Source organism: Mus caroli, chromosome 10, assembly GCF_900094665.2.
Source record: "Mus caroli chromosome 10, CAROLI_EIJ_v1.1, whole genome shotgun sequence".
In the NCBI taxonomy this organism is placed as follows: domain Eukaryota; kingdom Metazoa; phylum Chordata; class Mammalia; order Rodentia; family Muridae; genus Mus; species Mus caroli.
This window is the reverse complement of record NC_034579.1, coordinates 27,380,855-27,403,688: the sequence shown is the minus strand read 5'-3', so window position 1 is coordinate 27,403,688 and position 22,834 is coordinate 27,380,855. Positions and strand designations below refer to the sequence as shown.

Sequence of the window (22,834 nt, the reverse complement as noted above, 5' to 3'; positions counted from 1 at the left end):
ACTCTTCTTATTTATTCCTTATAGTACCTGATAGCCTACTAGTCCCTCATCTAGAGTTCCTTTTCTCCACTACCCTCACTGGCTGCATTTCTGGATCCTGTGTTCTTTCTCCTTTTGTGATGTTCCAGTGCTGTCCTTTATAACTTTCTTTCCATTTCCTGATTTTTCTCTTTGACCTTTCATAAGGGCAGATATGTGGCTAACTACATCTTAAATCTCAGTCATCTGGGGCTGGTGAGATGGCTCAGTGGTTAAGAGCACTGACTGATGTTCCAAAGCTCCAGAGTTCAAATCCGAGAAACCACATGGTGGCTCACAACTATCTATAATGAGATCTGGTACCTCTAAAGCCAGCTACAGTATATAATAATTAAATCTTAAAAAAAAATAAGAAAAAAAAAGTCTTTCCAAAGTTTGGAGCTGAGACGAAAGGATGGACCATCCAGAGACTGCTGCACTCAGGGATCCATCCAATAATCAGCCACCAAACGTGAACACTATTGCATATGCCAGCAAGATTTTGCTGAAAGGACCCTGATATTGCTGTCTCTTGTGAGGCTATGCCAGTGTCTGGCAAACACAGAAGTGGATGTTCACAGTCAGATATTGGATGGAACACAGGGCCCCCAATGGAGGAGCAAGAGAACGTACCCAAGGAGTTGAAGGAGTCTGCAACCTTATAGGTGGAACAACAATATGAATTAACCAGTACCCTTAGAGCTCATGTCTCTAGCTGCATATGTAGTCGGCCATCATTGGGAAGAGAGGCCCCTTGGTCTTGCAAACTTTATATGCCGAAATACAGGGGAACACGAGGGCCAAGAAGTGGGAGTGGGAGGGGAGGGGATGGGGGCATGGAGGGTATAAGGGGACTTTCAGGATAGCATTTGAAATGTAAATGAAGAAAATATCTAATAAAAAAATTGGAAAAAGAAAAAAAATAGTCTCTCATCTGACAGCACTTCTGTTTAGGAAGAATTTACCACATTTATAGTTGTAGTCTTTTGACCCTTGGGAATATTCTATTTTCTTCTGGCTTCATGGTTTCTGAAAAGAGATCTTTCATTTGATTTGTATTTTTTGTCCTATGGGGCTGAAGATGTACTGTGAAGGCTAAACACTCACTTGAGTAGCAAGTGTAAGGCCTTGGATTTCGTCTCTAATATATATTAAATAATATATATTTTAATATATAACATATATATTAAAAACAAAAAAGAAATTTTTTCCTGTAAAAAAGGTATCCTCTCTCTCTCTTTCTCCCCTCTCTCTTTCCCTCTCTCCCTCTCTTTGTAATCATCCTCTCTCCCCTTTTCTCTCTCCTCCTTCCTCCTTTTCTCCCATTTTCTTTCTTTTCTTCTTTCTCCCCTCTCTTCAAGATTTCTTTCATTATCTTTCAGAGTTTGAACTTACATTGTTTCAGATCCACTAAGCTCCTTGAATCTACAGTGTTTTTTCAGGGAAGCAAATCTGAAATGTTCTTAACCACCATGTCTTAGAATTTATCAGCACTGTCTTCCTCTCTGTCTGTCCTATGACTGCAACTCATAACAATGGTAGATCTCTTCCCTTACCTCCCTTATGTCTGTGAAGCAGTGGTTCTCAATCTTCCTAATGATGCAAACTTTTAATGTAGTTCCTGATTCTGTGGTCACACACACCATAAAATTATATTGTTGCTATTTCATTACTGTAAATTTGCTACTATTGTGCATTGTGATAGAAATATCTACATGAAGGATGTCTGATATGTGTCCCACAGGCTGGTAAACCACCACTGTGGACCTCCTCATTTTGTGTCTTTTCCTAGTTATTCTTTCTATGTTATTTCTATTACTCTGTCTTTATGTTCATTGATTTCTTTGCTCACTTCTATTTTTGAGACTAGAAACCGAGTGTCTTAGTTTTGGGTTTTACTGCTGTGAACAGACACCATGACCAAAGCAACTCTTATAAAGGACAACATTTAATTGGGGCTGGCTTACAGGTTCAGAGGTTTAGTCCATTATCATCAAGGCAGAAGCATGGCAGTGTCCAGGCAAGTATTATGAGGGAAAAGCTGAAAATTCTGTATCTCTTTCCAAAAACAAGAGAAGACTGACTTCCAAGCAGCTAGGATGAGAGTCTTAAAGCCCATCCCCACAGTGACACACTTTCTCTAGCAATGCCATACCTACTTCCCCAAAGCCACACCTACTAATAGAACCACTCCCTGGGTCAAGCATACTCCACCATATTGAGTTTTTTATTTAGGTTCTTGTATTCTTTTCATGTAGATTTTTGCATTTGATTCAAACACACACACACACACACACATACACACCTCTGTTACTTTACATAGATTGTCATTTTATTTGTCCATACCTGTGTATTATTGCTACTGAAGGGTATGTATAATAGCCATTTAAAAATATTTTATATTTAATTCTAATATGTCCATTATCTCAGTGTGGACACCTATTGAGAGCTTTTGATTTTGTTCAGTTTGAGATTTAAAGAATGGTTGCAGCATGTCGTAAAAAATAATAAATCCCAGAGTGGGGTTCCTTCCTGCCTTAGACCATTTATGTTCCTGGTTGAAAGACATGCACACAGCCTTTTTATATAAAAAGTGTCTTATGCCACAGAATAGCTGGGCAACTGCCTATCCTTCATGCTGTTAGAATCTACCTCCTTTCCATAACCTAAGTTAATACTTACTAGGCTTCACCTGGATTGCTCTTAGCTCCAACCAGGGAGCCCTCTGAACTATGTTTTCTTGACCCAGAGGCCATAGCAACTCCTCTTGTTTCTCTGTCCCATGGCCACACTCTTTCCCTCTCTCTTCCTCTTCATGGTCTCTAGCCCAGGGAAACCTAAACCCCACCCATGTCTCTTCTCCTCAACTAATGGCTGTTGGCATCTTTATTTATCAATCAGAGTTAACTGGGAGCAGGTTCCCTTGGCCTCCTGTGCAGTTTGGGGGATCCAAATTAGCATTTGAATACAAGCTGCATTAGGCCAACCTACTACAGCTGCATTCTTTTAGAATAAAGGAATCCAAAATAACAGGAAAGAACATCCCAGGGGCCTTCTGATGGTAGAAATAAACGTTGAAGAAAGCAGATTGAATCCTACTTCTAATTTAACAAAATCCACAGAGTGACTACTAAAAATTCTTCTGACCTGAACTTTTGCTTTCCCTCAATATATTAGTCTTGCTCGTTTTCCTATAACTAAAAGTCATCAAGCTAGGACTGGAGAGATGACTACAACCCTCAAACAGGCATACATGCAGACAAGACACCAATGTACATAAAATAGAAATAAAGTGTTTTTAAAAGAAAAAAATCATTAAACCCTGAAGGGAAAGAAAAGCTGAAGAAAAGGGATAGAGATGTTTCTTGCTTTTCTGTCATTGGTTCTAGGGAGAGGTGAGCTCCAAGAGAAGTGTGCTTGGCATGGAGAGGCAAGGGCTGGAAGGCCCTAAAACCTGTTAGCATTTAGGACTCAGTCTAAAGGGAACCCAGAGCTGGGTTTGGGCTCCCGAGTTCCTGCCTGTTTCTATTACATGTACTTCCTTCTCCCAGACAAATGCTTATTTTAATTTTTCAAGACTTCATTTCCATAAAACCCTGTGGGGTTTTTTTGATGAATTTATGAAATAAAAAACAATATGCTGACAACCCCATCTCTTCTTTAATTGAATGGACAGTATCAGTTCCCCCGACAAAGGCAAACATGGACAGATGCTTATCCAAGCCAGACAACCTATACTTGCTTATCTCATTTAATCTCAGAGGAACTCTGTGACATATGCCCTGCAAATAAACTTCATCTGCACAGAACATGAGCTAGTAGCTTAACATCCATGATCCTGAAACCAGGGAGTTCTGTGGCTGAGGATCAAAGGCTTGATGTTTTAAAAACATAGCTGCCATGGGACTGATTTCAGCCCTTTCGTAATCTTGTTTTCTAATGGGTGTTTTGTTTGCTGAATTCATCCGTACTGTACTTTGTTTCCCTTGCTAATAAGATTTTCACCAGAAGTAAAGTGGAGTCTGTTACAGCTGCACTTCCCAGGGATCTACAACATCAGAAGGCAGCTGTTGTATCTGCTCACGTCACGAAATCCCCCCAGGTCGCTGGGACGGTCAGGACTCAGATTTGATTATCTTTGAACTCAAAGACTGTTGTTGATTGGTTTTGGTTTTTTTTTTTTTTCTTTCTGGGATAAATTATGAACATCACAGAAGCTTCCAGATTATACTTGATTAAATTTCATTACATCATATCTTGTTTACAAATAAAGTTGGAGGATGCTAATGAATATTTTTTTTAAAAAAAGAAAAAAAATTCTTCATATCAAATTTACTTTTTAGCAGCTAGGAAAATAGGAAAATCTAAGTTTGTAAAACAAATATTGCAGAATTGTAGAATTTTTTTCTATGTTCTATATGTCATTCTTTTGTTATGACAAAAGAATTTTATTTACATCGGTGTTCTGCCTCCACATGTGTCTGAGTGAAAGTGTTGTATCTCCTGGAACTGAAATTGTGGGTGCTGAGACTTGCCTGAAAATTCTTTTTTCTTTTCTTTTTTATATATTTTATTAGGTATTTTCCTCATTTACATTTCCAATGCTATCCCAAAGGCCCCCCATACCCTCCCCCCCACCCCATTCCCCTACCCACCCACTCCCACTTTTTGGCCCTGGCTAATTGTTGTGAGGTTCAATGGAGTGGTTTGAATGAGAATGGTCTCCTTCGGTTCACCTACTTGAATGTTTGGTCTCTAGTTGGTGAAACTGGTTTTAGAAAGGATTGCTAAATCTTGGCCTTGTTGGAGGAAGTGTATCACTGGGGGTAGCCTTTGAAGTGTGTAATCCAGAGGCAGACTCTACCTCAAAACAAAGTGGAAATGGTCAATCAGCTCCTCTAAAATTGTCCTCTGATTTTATCACATGAGCCCTGTGGCTCACACTACCTGCCTCACCCTAACCTCCCAGAAAACATGTAATATAAAAACACATCACTGAAGTTAGCAGTTTATGTAATCATACAAAAATATTTTACTGTTAACTGAATAAGAATTTATCAAGCAGCGAGTTTTCTGGGGAGATTTGTTCTAAGTATAAAACAAAATAAATGCCCAGTTAAACAAGCAAGATTCAGGGAAGTTGAAGATTAACAGGAGGGTTTATCAAGGAGAGGTGAAGCTTGATGTAGGTGTAAAAAGTAAACAGGAGGTGAGGATGGGTGTTAAAGTTAGTCCTAGTTCTTCTTCCCAGCCCCACACTCTCAGAAACAAGACTCAAACACAAAATATATTTACAAATACCTTGACCATATAGCTAGGCTCTTCTCTGACTAGATCTTAACTTAGATAACTAAATTATCTTAACCTAAATTCTGCCACGTGACTGGTTACCTGGGCTAAGGTACAATATGTTCATCTCCTTACATCTTCCCAGGTGAATCTTCCTGTTCCTGGCTCTATCCCAGAATACTTTGTGCCTTCTGGATGTCCCACCTTCTATTTCCTGCCTAAGCCATAGGCCGTAATTGACAGGTGATGCAACCATAAAATACATAATGATATTCTCTCCATAGATGGGAGGAGATATACTGGCTCTTGTCCATTTTTGCCTGGGTTCTACATGCAATGGTGGTTGCTTCCACTATGTTCTTATACTATTTTTAAAAGCCATAATTAAAAATTAAAAGTCAAATAACTACTAAGATAATGCATATTTCTGTATATGCTTGAGGATAACAGCACACATCTTTTTTCAATATGTTTCTCAAACTGATAATTTTAAATGTCTCCTTTAAAGGCCTAGTTTGATATGGTAATGATCACGACTATATATGTATTTCATGGCACTAATTGTAAACTTAAAAATAGTTAAGATGAGAAATTATATTTATAAAATCACTTTAAAAGACAGAGACATGTTTACTGTCTCAGGTATAATATCTTACTAAGTGGAAATATTTTGTGTTTCGTTGATGCTTTGTGGCATATAAACATAACAGTATATTTCTATGACACATGAGTACTGGAGCCATCTGGTTGTATAAGCAGATTTATATTACAGGGTGGGTGAACTGATAATGTGGGATGACAGGAAGTCAGAACACTTCCAGACAACTCTAGGGATGAAACTGTTTTTCTTCATTGAAATGATATATATTGCCAAACATACAAAAGAAAATGATCATCTAACCCCTCAGGATAGGTCTCAGGCAATGCACACTTGAAATGTAAAGTCAAGAACAGAATAAGTTTAAAATTAAAGAAAGCCCTTGCCCATTCAAATTAATTACTCTAGAGATCCAGAGGCAAAGAAAGAATGAGATCAAAGCCTGGGACTGACCAGCAAGGACAGCCAGGAGCTTTAACTTTTTCTCATCCATCAGCAAGTCCTCTCTTCCTATAGTTTCTTGAAAAGGCAAGCCATGAGCCTATGCCCCAGGTCCATTTTCCTTCCTGGTCCCCAAACAAGTATCCTAGATAGAAATTCTCACAGGGCACTGGATATGATATGGGCTTGTAATCCCACTATGTAAGAGACCAAGGCAGGAGGATATTGAAGTCTAGGGCACCTGGGCATGGGTGGGTTGCTGCAAACTGGTAAGGGCTACATAATAACCATGTCTCAAATAAACCAATCCTATTAGCTATAATGGATACATATTTTTAAATGATGGCAGTTTGAGATCTGAAATAAGAAAGAGGGCATGAGGCTTCCATTCTACCTCATAACCGACCTTCAGAATTTGATCCTTCAGGCTCCTTCCCACTGAAATAATTAGTAGGCCTGGGCTTTAACAAGATTCACAGCATGTGTTTGTTTCCTAAGTGTTTACTCAGACCTATGTTGTAAAGCCCAAAGTGGTGGTTCATATACCTGTAATCACAACATCTGAGAGGTAGAGGTTGGAGGAACAGAAGGTCAAAGCCAATGTTGGCTATGCAGTAAGTTTGAGAGCAAGCTAGGCGATTTGAGACTCTGTCTGGAAAGAACAAAACAAAGAAAGCTGTATCTTGCACATTGAAAAGGAAGAATATGAACATAGCAGAGGCCATCAACAATCTTTTAAGATAAAAGGAAAAGCTGATGCAATCAGACTCTGTGGCATGTTATGCATACAGTTATCACCAACTGTTCATGCATATAGTCACTGGTTAAGCAACACTCATGAGCTAAGTCTGATTAACCACCCCAGAGTGATATGTCTTGTGCAACAGCAAATCTTATGTGTGAACAGCAACCAGGTATTCAAGAAAGATTGAAGGCTTTGGTGATAGTCTGAATTTTTAGGGCTTTTGCTATATTTCAGTCGGTACATTGCACATTTTGTTTTGAACATTTCTAAACCCAATCAAACTTCTTTTTAAAAGAAATAAACATCATTACTGTACAGTTTGAGAACACTGGAATTTAAAGAAGCTAAGTAATTTACCCACGCCAATAATTATGTAATTTTCAAAAGTATTTCTGTGAAATAAATGTAATCCTTTTTTGTTATTTAAAAAAGCATCCACCCAATGAAAAACAAATGTGTAACTGGTCACTGTGGATTATTTATTATAAAGTATTTCTATCAACAATAAGACAGAGAATGGGGGGAAAGACTAAGTTTTCTCCCTATTTCTAAGAGGTAACTATTTGCTTTTATCGTGTTTTAACTTTTATATGTTATTTGTTAAAAAAGAAAAAAGTCTTAGATTTAAAATCTATTTCTCTAAGATGAAGCAATATGCACGTTGGTACCATGTGATCTTACATCCCAGAAGTAAATATATAACAGCCTACCCATCTCTCTCCTGCATCTAGGTTCTCATTTGATCTTGAAGCACAGAATGCGCTGAGAAAGCAATGCTCTCCCTCCACAAGAACCAGCCTGATCATTCCCCGGATCTGATTCAGTCCCTAAAGATAGAGTGTCCATCCACAATTAAGTCCAGCATATCATGTGTCACCCAAGATATAAAACCCAAGGTATGCTGATTGCTAAGGTCCCTCAGCTGTGCTTCAGGTAAGGATCATAGAGACAAGAGCCATCCTTCCTGGACAATTTTCCAGAGCCTAAGGGACCACCTTACCATGAATCCTAGGTCCCTGTTATTCCTTGAGACCTCTTTGGAAGTAACAAGCCCACTTTGTGTGACTTGTGAGAGAAGTGGCCTCACCAGACTGAAGACATGTTGTTAGTCAACACTCATGACTCTACTTCCTGAGCCCCTGGGATAATTCATCTGGAAGAGTTCTTCAGATCCACTTAGACCAGAATGAATTGTTGAAAGAGAGTGAAATGTCCTTAGTCGTGTTAACCCATGTTGAGTGTTCCTACTGAGACTTCATACAATCAGCTGGGAATCTGCTTGCTGAGAGACACAGGATAAACATGCTCTGAATACTACATAACTGCATGGTTCTTTTGTTGCTTGGTCCATTCAAGCTTTATTTCCGTGAAAATCGGAAACAATTAATCTACATAATCCCCAGGAATTGTTTACAGCCACTTTAGCAATAAGAGATCTAGACATAAAGAAAGCAAATATAACAGGAAACTTCACACTTGCAAAACCGTGGCCGGGGTACAGAACCAGATGCTTGCTTTTGTGTGTCCTCTTATGCTAGGTTATAATTAGCTCTCCTTAGAAATAATTTATTTCCTTAAAATAATGGAGGAGACAAAGCAATTGGCATAGAACCAAAGAGAAAAATAAATGCATTCATAATCAGTTCGAGAACTCCATTCATTGGTCCTCACCATGAAGTCATTCCTGGCCTATATTCAGTCTCCTCAAACAGGATTATCATTAGATACAAACCCAGAAATGGTTTATTAAAGGCAAAATTCAAAGTAAAAGATTTTTGATTTAAGATGTGACTCAAAAATAGTAACGAAAAACATTTTAAATTGTCGCCAAGACAAGGTCTCACTACATAGCTCAGGCTGCCCTGGAACTCACCCTAAAGCACAGGCTGGCCTCTAACTTAGAGAAATCCTCCTATCTCTGCCTACTGAGTGCTGGGATTAAAAGCATGTGCCAATATACACAGCTCGATGGTGAATTTTTTTAATGCATTAATAAGCTTTAGAAATACAATTATAATTCTAACTTCTTTCCAATATCCTTTCTTTCACTAAGTAAAAGCTTATGTGGGGCTGTTGCAAAGTGTACTCTTTGCCTTCACTTCTCACCTCTCTTTCAAATGCCCATCACTGAATGGTCTCCTAGGTCAACTCTAGGTTGACCTAGAGCACTATCTTTTTAAGAATGTCTTCCTATTTCAAGACTAGTTCGTTCTCTCTATTCATCTTTTACAAAGTTTCTCACATCTGTCGTTTGATTAATCCTTATATTGTTTTGTATTAGAGCTTGTTAATTGCACACACATAAAAACACTTAAAAAGATAAGCTGGGCCTGGTGGCACACATGTTTGATCCCAGAACTCTGAAGACAAAGTCAGGTTAGTCTCTTGAGTTCAAGGTCATCCTGGTCTACAAAGTAAGTTCCAGGACAGTCAGCTCTGGTCTTACAGAGTAAGACCTTGTCTCAAAAATAGATAGATAGATAGATAGATAGATAGATAGATAGATAGATAGACGTATAGACAGATGATATATAAATAGGTAGGTAGGTAGATAGATAGATAGATGATAGATAATCTCTGTGTGTTTCTGTCTGTGGTTTGTTATAACTTACTTTGTCCATTTATTCACACAGTATTAATTAAATTTTTATTTTGATCTTTGCCTTTCATGCATTTTCACTTCACAAATACATATATCTAGCTTGTTCTCAATATCATCATTGGAATATTCTGTAGTCATCAAAAAGTTATTGAATTAAAAAATTAGGTCATCTTGTCTCCCTCCTCTGAACTTTGACCTAGTTATTCAAGATAGAAACCAATGAATTAACTTTGATTCCAACTATTCTCTTATTGAGAAATGACACACAAATAGATGGACCTGTCCCAGGAATCCTCTTGATCTTTCCATCTGCCAATGCCAGTACATCAGTGTCTGTCAATCAGACTCTCTACTGAGGAAAAAACAACCAACCAACCAAACAAACAAAAAACCCAAACACACATACACACACACAAAATTTAATGATTTGGTTCACCTCTGTATTCCCCAGGCCTCTGAAATATACATAATATATGTAAATATATGTTATAAGAAGGACTCAATAAAAACTGAGTAAATAGCTAATGAGTTCATTCATGTTTTTTTCACTTTATGTCAACCATAGTCTAAGTGTCTTGTGCACAAGTAATATGTTGAGACTGATTGCCAATGTAATAATTAAAAGATGAGGCCTGGGGGGTGGCATTAAGTCACCATAACAGTTGAGCCCTATGAAAGGCACCATTATAAAAGAGATGCAGTGGAGTTGTTTGCCCTTTCTGCCTCTTGCCTTTCCATCCCTTCTACCTTAAATGATAACATCTATGAGAAATGAGCCTTTATTATACATCAGACTTGCAGGTACCTCAGTCTTGGATTTCTCTGCCTTTAGGCTACAAAGACTACATTTCTAGGTATAAAGTACCCAGCTCCAAATATGAATTAAGTCAATGGCCTTTTACCCATTTCTTGTCTCAACACCTGAGCATTCTCATTGATAAAATGTAGCCAATAACAGTTGTGATCATTCTAACATATCAACAGTGCTGCCTTAGAAAGGCATTATGAATATTAGCTCATATTATGCTACTACTATTTATAAATCTAGCTGGGCATAGTGGCACATACTTATTTAATCCCAGACTTGGAACAGATACAAGCACATCTCTATAAGATCCAGGAAAGCAAGTCTGGTATATGTAGAGAGTGCAGTGATACTGTGTTTCAAAGAAATAGAACATGAAAACCATCTTAACATATTAATTTACATGTAAACAAGTTTTGTTTTGTTTTGTTTTTAAATGACAGCATACCGTTTAGATAGAGATCTATGCCAGCTGCCACTTGAATTCTGAAGTTATCCCTCTTTCAAAACCAAAACTTCCTACTCATTGCTAAAAGGCAAAATTTTGTTATGTCAAAACTTTCAAATGTTTATTTAAGCAGACAGGATGCATGGTCCTAGCAAAGAGCAACTAGGAGAGATCTGGAGTCCTGCCAAAGGAGCCTGGATGTGTAGGAGAGACACAGGGTGAGCACAGAAGCAGGGCAGGAAGGGTCTCAACTGATTAAACGACAAGCTTCATTTGGATCATTTCAGTGGGAAGTTCTTAGTGAGACATTTATTAACACTTCTGTTTTGATAAAGCCATTTTTGCTGGCTTTCGTTGCCATTGCTTACTTGTGAACAAGGGACATGGTAGCAATCTGTCTAGTCACCTCTCAGCTACTCTAGAAACACCATTTACAAGGAGCTTCCCAATCTTCTTCATCCCCATCTATGATAAGACCATTCCACTCTGTTTCTAAGTCTGTTCACTTAGTTTCTTTGTGAATGGAAATGTTCAGCACCGTTCAAGGCCTTGCTTCATTCCCTACTGCATATCCTATCACCCCATCCATGTTGCCACACAGGGCAGCATGTTCTCTTCTAAGCTGAGAAAATAGCCAAAGTTTGTATATGACACTCTGCGGTTGATTGGTTGGTTTCATTTGTTTTTTGAGACAGGTTTTTTTCTTTGTAGCCCTGGCTGTCCTAGAACTCAACCTAAAGACCACGCTAGCCTTGAATTCATCAAAATTCACCTGTCTCTGCCTCTGCCTCTGCCTTCTGAATGTTGGGATTAAAGACAGGCACCACCATCACCCAGCTATGGATATGTGTTGAGGCCGGCCAGCAGCCCACATGTCCGGGTTCGAGCCTGGAAGGCATCTTGGAACCTGGAAGAAAAGAGGGAACCTAGGCGGCATGAGAAAGGATGGAGCTAAGACAAGGGTTCTGATCAAAGCTCAATTTTACTATTCTGAGACACGGGGCCATGAAGAAGGGGGTGGAGCCCATTCCCACCAAATCATCCTTGGAGTCCAGTTGCAGGTGACCACGTGTTGGCTCCTGAACTGCCAGGCGGCAGGAGCAGCAGTTGGAGTGGCAGAACGATAGGGTGGCAGGCTCCACCCCCGATGCTCTCCTGGTGATAACAGTCAAACCTGATCAGCCAGATTTCAGGCTGAGGGGGGGAGGTTACAGATATGATACTCTTTTACCCAATATTGTACATGAATTCTTGGGTCATGAATATAAACTCTTAGTAAAACATACATTAATACTAGGGATCCATTAATTGCTTCTTCTATTCATTTACAAATAGTTAAAAACATACATTTTCAATGTGGCTCTATTAATTTTTTTCTCTAATGTACTTAAATTGTTGTTATCATGAGAAAGTATAATTCAGTATATTCTGTCTCTGTAATGATTTCTTTTATCAAAATATTGTGTTTGTCATTTTTAAGATTATGTAAGCTTTAAGAAGTAGTGTATTAGTTGCTACCTGTTTGGGGGTGAAATCCAGAATTGATTTTGAAATGTGCTACATAATCTTCCAATTGCCATCTTTTAACTTTACATGGCAAGAAGTCATCAAAATGTTATCTCTTTGTGCAAAGATCTACATCTCTTTTTATACATGTTGAGTTAATGTTTGCAGTTTTCTTATGGCAGCTGGTTATAGAGTACATGGGATCAGAATATATATGAACCACTAAATAAATGATACTTTGGCATAAACTGTGGAAGGCTGGAGGCTACTAAGGATCAATACATGCAAAGACAAGCTTTTGTGATTCTTCCAATATCTGAGCCCAAGTAGCGTCTGCTGGAAAATAAGTCCCCTCTACAGGTAGATTACAACATAGCAGGGACACAGAGAAGCTCCTGTCTGGGCAGGAAGAAGCAAGACTTCTCACAAGTGAACTGACAGACATCACCATAAACGTTCACAACCCTCATTAATTCTTCAAAACTCTACTTGTTCTACACTAGTAAATTTTATGTTGTTCCTCTTTTTCTGCCTATGTCTCTCTTTATTTATTAAACTAGGTTTTTAAGTCCCTAACTCTGGCAATTTGATGTGCCAACTATTCCTTTGAAAAAATATGTTTTTAGAGTTTCACCTTCATTTGTATCTATGTACCAAAGGTGCTGGTCCTTGAGGAAATGGTAAGCCTCCATGTGGGTGCTGGGACTCAAACCCAGGTCTTTTGCAACAACAAGTGCTTTTAGCCACTGATCCAACTCTCCAACCCAAGTCAACTATTTCTTCCCTAGCTATACACACCAAAAACCTCTTTCTCTAGTTAATCTGTCTTTTGTCAGCCTCATTCACTATCCCCAAAAGTTTATGTTAGAGAAAAATTCAGCCTGCAAGCTTTACCTGCCAAGGCCAAGGGAATCCTGGGAGTTGTAGTTCTTGGAAAATAACAAAGCCACATTGGAAATATGGTATCCACATGGTTTTGCCCTTAAAAAGCCCCTAGAACCTGCTACTCATCTCCACTAGGTGGAATTTGAGAGAGTGGACCTGACCAGAGTCTATCCTGGTCAGTATATAATTAAAGCTTGCTTCAAATTTGACTCAAAATTGTGGAAATTGTTCTTCTTCTTCCGATGAAACATGGGATTAACACTAAGCATGATAAAGTAGTATAATCTTTGGTTTTCTCATTCTACAAGAGCTATATTACTGTATTCTTAAATCCTGAAAGCAATCAATAGGCTTACCATCATGTAAACCTTTAAATCGTTGTCATGTAAATGTCCTCTGTGTGAAATTACACAAACAAAAAAACCCTCAAATCTATCTATTTGATATTGTATCACTTTTCTATTGCTGTGATAAAACACCACAACCAAGGCAACTTATAGAAGAAAGGGTTTATGGTTCCAGAGGGATTAGGGTTCATCATGGCATACATGTATGGTGGCAAGAGCAGGAAGCTGGGATGCATGTCTTAACTGCAAATAAGGGTAGGGAGGAAGAAAGGAGAAAAGAACATGTGCCACAGCCCACTCTTAGTCCCATACTTCTTTCTACAAGGCCACACCTCCTTAATCTCCCTAATATTACCACCAATGACGGCCAAATAGTCAAATCCATGAGCCTATGAGGGGCATTCTCATTCAAAGCATGTGGATACATCACCATCATACTTTGCTGGATAAGGCTTAACAAAATCCAAGTGTCAAGTGAAAACAAGGTCTGTTTTGTACAGGTGACATTAGTGTACACATGCAAAAGGATTCTTTAGAAACACAGCATCATCGAAAGACAAGCCTCCAAATGGCCATGCTCATGGTGCTGCCTCACATCTAATCTTGAGTAAGTGGCCAGTGCTTGCCATGTCTGCTGCTGGAGTTCTTTCTCATACCATCAAATACCCTATGTCTACTCTCATCTATGTATTTCCTGTATGTAGAATGTCCTTTAAACATAATCCTAGACACATAAGAAATGAGACACATCCCTCGCTATATATTCAATTTTCAACTCACCAATTCTTTTAAGCAAGTTAACACTCTGAAGATGTTACAAGGGTCTGGGGGGAACATCCTTCCTGCAGCATTGGTGTGATGCTCTGGACCAAGCCCACAGCTTGGTAGGGGACACCTGCCAGGGCCACAGTCAGGAGGCATTCCCTGCTGCCCTGCTCACCTGGGACCCTAGGGCTGTTGGAGGTGGTGATAATGAGGCCAGCCTCTTTCCACGGTAGCTTAGCGTTCACCAAGTTCACGTCTTCTTGCTTGAATGTTTCTCTCTTAGAAGGCCAGCAATGACTGCAGGACTCAGGCAGGTTCCAGCATTCTTCAGAGATGTTCCTTGTGTAACCACCTGGATGGTCCCTTTAGGGGATCCAGTGCAGGCGTGCATCAGCGTGTTCAATGCTTCTGCCAGACCAATCCAAGACTTGGTGTGTAGAGAGAAGGCCCTGGTAAGGGCCTGAGCATTTACGACCCCTGTTAGAGATTTCCCCTTCACCATGTCGACAAACTGGACTGTGATTTCCTCCCCACAGCGGCTCTGGGCTTCCTTGGCGCCCAGGTGGGGACAGCTGATGAAGTTCTCATGATCCATTAAGGCCCGGTCCCGTGGTGGCTCTTCTGTAAACACATCCAGTGTAGTCCCAGCACACTGACCAGACTGCAGGGCTCGGAGCAGGGCACCTTCATCCACAATGCCTCCTCGAGCACAGTTCACCACTCTGCACGCCTTTCTTGCACTGAGCAAAGGAGCTGTCATGCAGCAAGCCTGTGGTGGAGGGCAGGAGTGGGGTATGGGCAGTTATGAAATCACAGAGAGGCCAGAGCTCCTCCAGCAGCAGCTGTTGAACACCAAAGGAGGCTGCAACTTCAGGAGAAATGATAGGGTCATAGCCTACAGTCTTCGTTCCAAAGGAACGGGTGACCACCTCTCTTCGGGTGGCCACCTCTCTTCCTATTCTGCCAAGGCCAAGAATTCCCAGTGTCTTCCCGTTCAGTTCTGTCCCCATGAACTTCTTCCGGTCCCATTTGCCATCTTTCATCGAAGCCATTGCCTGGGGAATCTGCCTGGCCAGGCACATGATCATCCCACAGGTGAGCTCCGCAGCACTGAGGCTGTTCCCATTAGGGGTGTTCATGACTAGGATGTCCTTCCTCGTGGCAGCCTCCGGATCCACATTGTCCACACCTGTACCAGCCCTGCCCACCACCTGGAGCTTCTCTGCTGCATTGATGACATCGGCAGTGACCTTAGTAACTGACCGGACGATAGGACCTTCACAGTCCTGCAGCTCTGCTGTCAGCTCTTCCTTGCTCAAGTTCTTCACCACCGGGAGCCCCTCCATCTTGCAGGATCTTCTGGCAGCAGGGTTCACTGATAAGCACTTTGCACAGATTTTCGAAGGCCATTGCTAGAGTCAGGCCTTAGAATCAGTTGCTCTGGGTGGACAGAAGCACTTAGTTCAGGAAACTGCAGGCAAGGCTGGCTCCTGTGACTGGGCCCCATTAGAGATTCTTAAGGACAAGGATTACTTTGTGCCCTACCGAAAGAAATATTTGTAGTTTGCATAAGCCAACAAGATTGAGATCATTTCTTCCACTCTCAATCACTACACCATCATCTATTCAGAACCCAGAGAGCACGTTTGAGCCAATATTAGACATAATTGTTTGTTTAGTTCCATAGGAACTTAGATTCTCTGAACTTAATTAGAGACAGCCCATACTTTTGGTTTTCTATCTAAGCATCACAAGGGATGTGAACCAGTTTTGATTCACATAGGATAACTGACTCAACCACTGTTCATTCTAAGAGAAACCTGATTTAGAGACCAGATCTCACCAAAATCTGTTACCCTTTCACCGAGGTCCTATAACTTGATGGCTTTGATGCTACAGTATTTGTGTTGTTAGAGCTTATCCCTCTGTTACCTGATGCACAGAGATGACCAAGAAAGAATGCTCACTTCCAAACCTAGTTGGTAGTTTCCCAGCTGCATAAGAAATAGGCATGATTCTCTGGAAATTAAAAGCCAGCTCTCAAGCTTTAGTTTACACAAGGAAGAAAGTCATCATTGAATGCCGGTCTAATTACTGCCAGTAAAACTACATAGACTTCTATAAGATGAGTTCTGGTGAGTAAACAGACCTCCCTCCCAACTCAAAAACAAAGAAAGAAAACCCTCAGCAAACAAAGGAAACTTTGGACAGAAGATAAGCAAACAAACAAACAAAACCGGGCTTGGTCCCAGCATTCTGGAGGCAAAGGAAACTAGATCTCTGTGAGTTTAAGGCCAACCTGATCTGCAAAGTGAATTCCAAGTCAGCCAGGGCTACACAATGCAATGTGTCTCAGACAGACAAACAACAAAACGAAACTTAAAACTAAAACTACCATACAGGTTAAAAAGAAAGAATATATTTGACCAAAGGGAATTTAAAAAAAATGCAGAGATAGTCTACGTAAGACATGCCATTGTCTCTGCTACACTGGACATTAGCCTTAAGAAACCAGGAATCACAGGTATGGAAAGCACTAGAAACATTGTCCCCTAAGAACCAAGAGCTCTAGATTTAGATAATAACATGGTAATATAATAGACTTGATAATAGAATATATTATTTTCCATCGACTAAGAAAACATTTCAAAGAGAATATGGTGTGTTCTGTTCTGCCTTGCAACACAAAAATACTTATTCGGTGCTCCATAAAGATTGTCCTTACAGTACTATCACCAAAGAGCTCCAATGCCTATTTTCTGCTTTAGCTCCATTACTATGTATGTGTGAGTGGGTTTACCATTTATGTGTTGAATTCTCATTTCTTTAGTATTGTTTTTAATTTAATGCCTAAAGCTAAAGCTAAACCCAAGTTTGAATCCTATCCCAGATAGGATTTGTTGTAACCATGGTCCATGAGAAAAGAGTGTATAAAGAGAAGACTCATCTTACCAGAGTTGAACAGATTTTGTAGGCCATGGCAGAGAGGCTAGAGAAGGATGCCTACTGTCCTGATCTACCACCGTCTGTGATGTTCTCTCAAGATCAGGCCTCTCACTGAACTTAAAGCTTGTGGTTTCCTTAGAAGCTTCGTTCCCAGCCAACCCTGGTACTTCTTTTACTCCCAAGTCCCAAACCCCTGGTTTGGTGCAGGGTCCTCATATTTGCACAACAATTCTTTTTGCCAACACTGAGCCAACTCCATAGCCCCATTTTTTTTTTTAAGATTATAATTTTATTCTGCTTGGTTTACCTGGTTTATCTTGCCACAAACCAAAAGTAATTCAACATACCTAAGTTTTTAGAACAGCAAGAAAATTTCTTACTCAACAGCATCTTGACTTCTTTGTCTACCAAATGAGATAGAAAAGACATTCCCCCTATGAATGTTATAGCTATCCAAGATGTAAACATTCACGTTTACTTTTGTATATTACTCTTTTTCTCAACTGACTTCATTCATTTTCATGCTATTGCAATAGAATAGCTGAGGCTAAATAGTCTATAGAGAACAGAGAATTATTTGTTATGGTTTATGAAGCTAGAAAGCCAAATATACAGAGCCTATGTCTGCTGAAAGCCTTCCTGTTACATCATCCCACAATGGAAGACAACATGGCAAGCAATTACATAGGAAGGAGGGAGGGAGTCATGAGGTTCAATTCACTTGTTTTTATTGTTGTTGTTGTTGTTGTTTGAAACAGGGTCTTTCTGTTGTGTAGCCCTGGCTGTCCTATAACTTGCTCAGTAGAACAGGCTGGCCTTGAACTCACTGAAGTCTGCCTTCATTTGCCTCCCAAGTTTTGGGATTAAAGATGTGACTCAGTTCAGCATTTTATCCAGATCCGTCTCCTGTGAAAATTAACCCATCCCACCCCACCAGTATTAGTCCAGTCTTTCAGGTAACTTCGGGGTTTGAGCATGAAGCCCTGAGTACACATTCAAATGCAGATTTTTGTCTCTGGCCACCAAAATCTATGACCTTCTCACAAGAAAAAGCTACTCATAGTCCCCAAATCTTAACTGACTTTCAGTACCAACTCAACCCAATAGCCAAAAATTCACATTGTAGATTCTATCTAAATCAAGTGAATCACAATTAAGGCACAGTTCATTGGAAGGGAAGTTTATTTTCAATTGATCAAAATTATCTGCTTCTCAAATCCAGTGGTGGAATAAGAAGAAAGCTTAGACTCTCTCATGTCAAAAGAGAAGAATAGAATAAAAGAGATAACTGCTCCCAAGTAATTCTAAAACCAAGCACAGAAACACTCTGTAGTATGAAAGCCGGAAAAAATTAAAACAAATTTAAAAAATAAAATATAAACCTCCTTTGATTCTGTGTCTGACTTCCTGAGCATACTGGAACCGTGGTTTGGGCCTCTAAGATCTTAAGTAGGTCTAGTCCAACCTATTTCTAAGCTCCATTAACTCTACTCATCAGTTTGTATGGGTTGACATTTCATGCTTGTTAGCTTTCCAGGTTGATGACATATTCTGCTTGCCCTACAGCCCTGGAGCATCTCCTTTGGCACCACAAGATACTAACTAGTTGGTGCTTTCTGAGGTAGCTCTGCCATGAAAGTCTCTCCTACATGGTAGCATTCAGAGCTGACTTCCCCAAGCCTGTCTACAACATCCTGTGAAATTTAGGTGGAGGTCACCATGGTCCCAAAGGTCTTGTGTTATGGATAACATCAGAGTTTTATGACTTGTACTTTTGGGAGAAACAGGCTCACCTGGGTTGCTTATGTCATGTGTGACTAGGGTAGCTCAGGAGGACTGTGCCAGAATTAAAGAAAAAAAAATTCGTATACAAATTTTCTATAGGCATTCTTGAGCAACCATCTCCTTCAGCTTATCACTCGCCTTAAGGATCTCTAAAATATCTTTGGAATCATTCTTCCTTTGCCTTGGCAAATGAAACCTCGCTCTTCTTTGTCTGTATTAATCTCTTTAGCAAATGATCACTTGACTGTACCTCTGATAGTCTCTTTCCAGGACACACATTTTTCATCTTTTCATACAGCCAAGCTAAGAGTTATCTAAATTTCTCCTGTTTCTCTTTTAATTGCTTTCCTTAAATAATTTCTTCTCTCCTTTCACTGTAAGTAGCCAAAAAAGAAAAAGAAACCATGCAGTACCTCAAATGAAGCAATGGCTTACACAAGTGCAGGGCGTTAAACCATACAATCTTAAGTCATATAATGTCTTAAATACTTTGCTGTCACATATTTCATCAATGAGAGCTCAGCTTTTAAATTCTGACTTCCATATAGTCTTTGGACACAGATACACTTCTGTGAGGTTTCACAGCTATATAACAAGAATGACTTTCCCTTTCCAATACCCTGTTCCTCCTTTCTGTGTGTGCCTTCACCAGAGTTGAATCTACTGTCTATATTTCTACCAATAACATGATCATGACCACTTAAGCCAGTGTTTCTCATCCTTCCTAATGCTGTGGCCCTTTAATACAGTTGCTCATGTTATGATGACCTGCCAAGTATAAAAGTTATTTTTGTTACTACTTCATAACTTTTAATTTTGCTACTATTATCAATCATAATGTAAATATCTGATATTTCCAATGGTGTTACATGACCCCTGTGAAAGAGTCATTGATTCCCCTCCAAAAGGGGGTCAAGAATCACAGGTTGAGAACCACTGGTCAAAGCAATTCCTTTGAAAATTTAAGCATGCTGCTTTTGTGTTCTTCTGAGCATTCACAAGAAGAGTCCTTAATGCCATATTCATGACCATCTCAGAATTTTCCTGGACTGCTCCTTCAACATTTCCTAATCTCAGCTCAAAGCCACTTGCACAGTTTCAAGCATTTATTACCCCACCAGCCTCACTTCTTAGCATCGAGTTCCTGCTTCAGCTGCTTTGGGGTATTATCACAGGACATAGGTGACTAGGTAACTGACACATGCTCACAAAAATGAAGGTTTTCTTCTAATATCTCTGAAGGCTTTTGTATCTAGAACCAAAGGGCTTAACTCTGCCAAAGATCTTTTATTGCAACATCCTAGAGTAGAAAACAAAAAGGAAAGAGAGCAAACTCACCATTTATTCAGAAGTCCTCTTCTGTCCTAACTAACCCATTCCTATACTAAAGGTGTTGAATCAATTCCTGAGGGCTTTTGTGTCCCACCTCTTCACACTGTTGCATTAGGGGATTAAACTGGGGGAAAATAGTCAAACCACTGTGCTCAGACTTTCAATTTAGCCTGACCTTACAATGTGTCACTTAATGTATTCATTATTAAGCTGTTATAGGTGTTTTTAGGGACTTTTTAGGTGGTTATGCTTTTAAAAAGATTTAGTTGTGGTGTGTGTGTGTGTGTGCGTGTGTGTGTGTGTGTTTGAGTGCCCCTGCCTGAAGATTCCAGAGGAAGGTGTTAGATCCTCTGGAATTGGTGTTACAGGTATTTGTGAGCCACCTGATGTTGATGCTAGAAACCAAACTTGGGTCTTCTGCAAGAGCATATAACTACTCAGCCACCTCTCTAGCTCAGGGGATTATGTTTTTGAGATGGTCTCCCTCTATCTAGCCTTGAATCCACATGCTAAGAAAAAAAAAACTGAAGGGAAGGAGGGAGGGGGGAAAGGAGGAGGGGTGGAGGTAATGGAGATGAAGAAAGGAAGGGAGGAAGGAGGGAAGAAAAGGACGAAGAAAGCCTGTGTTAAAAACTTTACAAAGCACGTGCCTTTAATTTCATATTCAAAGGCAGAGACATGTAGATATCTGTGAGTTCTAGTCTGGCCTGGTAGCCTGGTCTACATAATGAGTTCTAGGACTGACAGAACTATAAAAATGAGATCTGTCCTTTAAAAAAAAATAAACAAATAAACCCTCAAAACTAAACATCTGAACTTTGTGATCATGGAGAGTTAAACTAAAATGCTGCACAACACAGCCAAATTAGCTTAGACTATGTTAGTCCTTTGAAAAGTCATTAATTGTTCATCTCTATGACTGACCTAATATCCTTGTGATCATCAAAAGGCTTTAAAATGTATTCTTAGCAACCTCCTGCCTTCTACTAATCCAAAGCTAAGAATATTATCAGATAGTGTGGAGATGTGTAATAGAATTTTCTCCACTTGGTGGTAGCCTTGTACCTGCATCCCTGTGGTCCCAACCAATCCATTTTATATTTTTAAATCTTTTTATTTTATTTTATTTTATTTTATTTTATTTTATTTTATGGGCTCTGCTTGCATGCATGTCTATGTACCACATGACTTCGGTGACCATAAAGGCCAGATGAGGACTTTGGATACCCTGGAATTAGAGTTAAATATAGTTGTGAGCTGCCATATGGGTGTTAGGAATTGAACCCAGGACCTCTGGAAGAGCCAGTGCATTTAACCACTGAGCTATCTCTCCAGCTCCCCATCACCCACAATATATCTTATAAATGTCTTGTTTTGAGCCTCTGTGGGAGACATCTTGGTTCCCAGATTCCACCAAGACTAGTCTGCACAGGTGAGAGTGTGGACTACAGAAGCTAACAACTTCGGGGACAGGTAGGAACCACAGAGCTTCTGAAACAGTCCCTGTTTCCGGCTCCAGACATCTGGGCACCTTTCATGCCAGAGGACAGGTATTGGCCCAGCCTGGGAGGGAGTTGCTGGAGCATCTGATGGAGACATCTTGGTTCCTGGATCCTGCTGAGACTAGTCTGCACAGGTGAAAGTGTGGACTACAGAAGGTAACAGCTTCTGGGACGGGCACTGTTTCAGGCCTTCATCTTCTACTAGTAGGCAAGTCTGAATGCCAGATGTCTGTGCACCTTCCCTGAAAGAGGAGAGCTTGCCTGCAGAGAGTGCTCTGACCATTGAAACTCAGGAGAGAGCTAGTCTCCCAGGACTGTTGGTAGTGAATAACAGAATCACGAGAGGAACAAACTCTAAACAGAGACAACTATAACAACTGACTCCAGAGATTACCAGATGGCGAAAGGCAGACATAAGAATCTTACTAACAGAAACCAAGACCACTTACCTTCATCAAAACCCAGCACTCCGACCACAGCCAGTCCTGGACACCCCAACACACCCGAAAAGCTAGACCCAGATTTAAAGGCACGTGTCATGATGATGGTAGAACACAGCAAGAAGGACTTTAATAAGTCAGTTAAAGAAATATAGGAGAACAATGCTAAAGAGTTACAAGTCCTTTAAAAAAAAAAAGAAAGAAGAAGAAAACACATCCAAACAGGTGATGGAAATGAACAAACCATACTAGACCTAAAAAGGGAAGTTGACACAATAAAGAAAACCCAAAGCGAGGCTAAGCTGGACATAGAAACCTTAGGAAAGAAATCTGGCACCATAGATGCGAGCATCAGCAACAGAATACAAGAGATGGAAGAG

General features: G+C 40.0%; 1 pseudogene; it reads right to left on the bottom strand.

The window, feature by feature from the left end:
- Positions 1 to 14,481: 14,481 nt before the first annotated feature.
- Positions 14,482 to 15,859, bottom strand: LOC110303487 (annotated as a pseudogene).
- Positions 15,860 to 22,834: the final 6,975 nt, after the last annotated feature.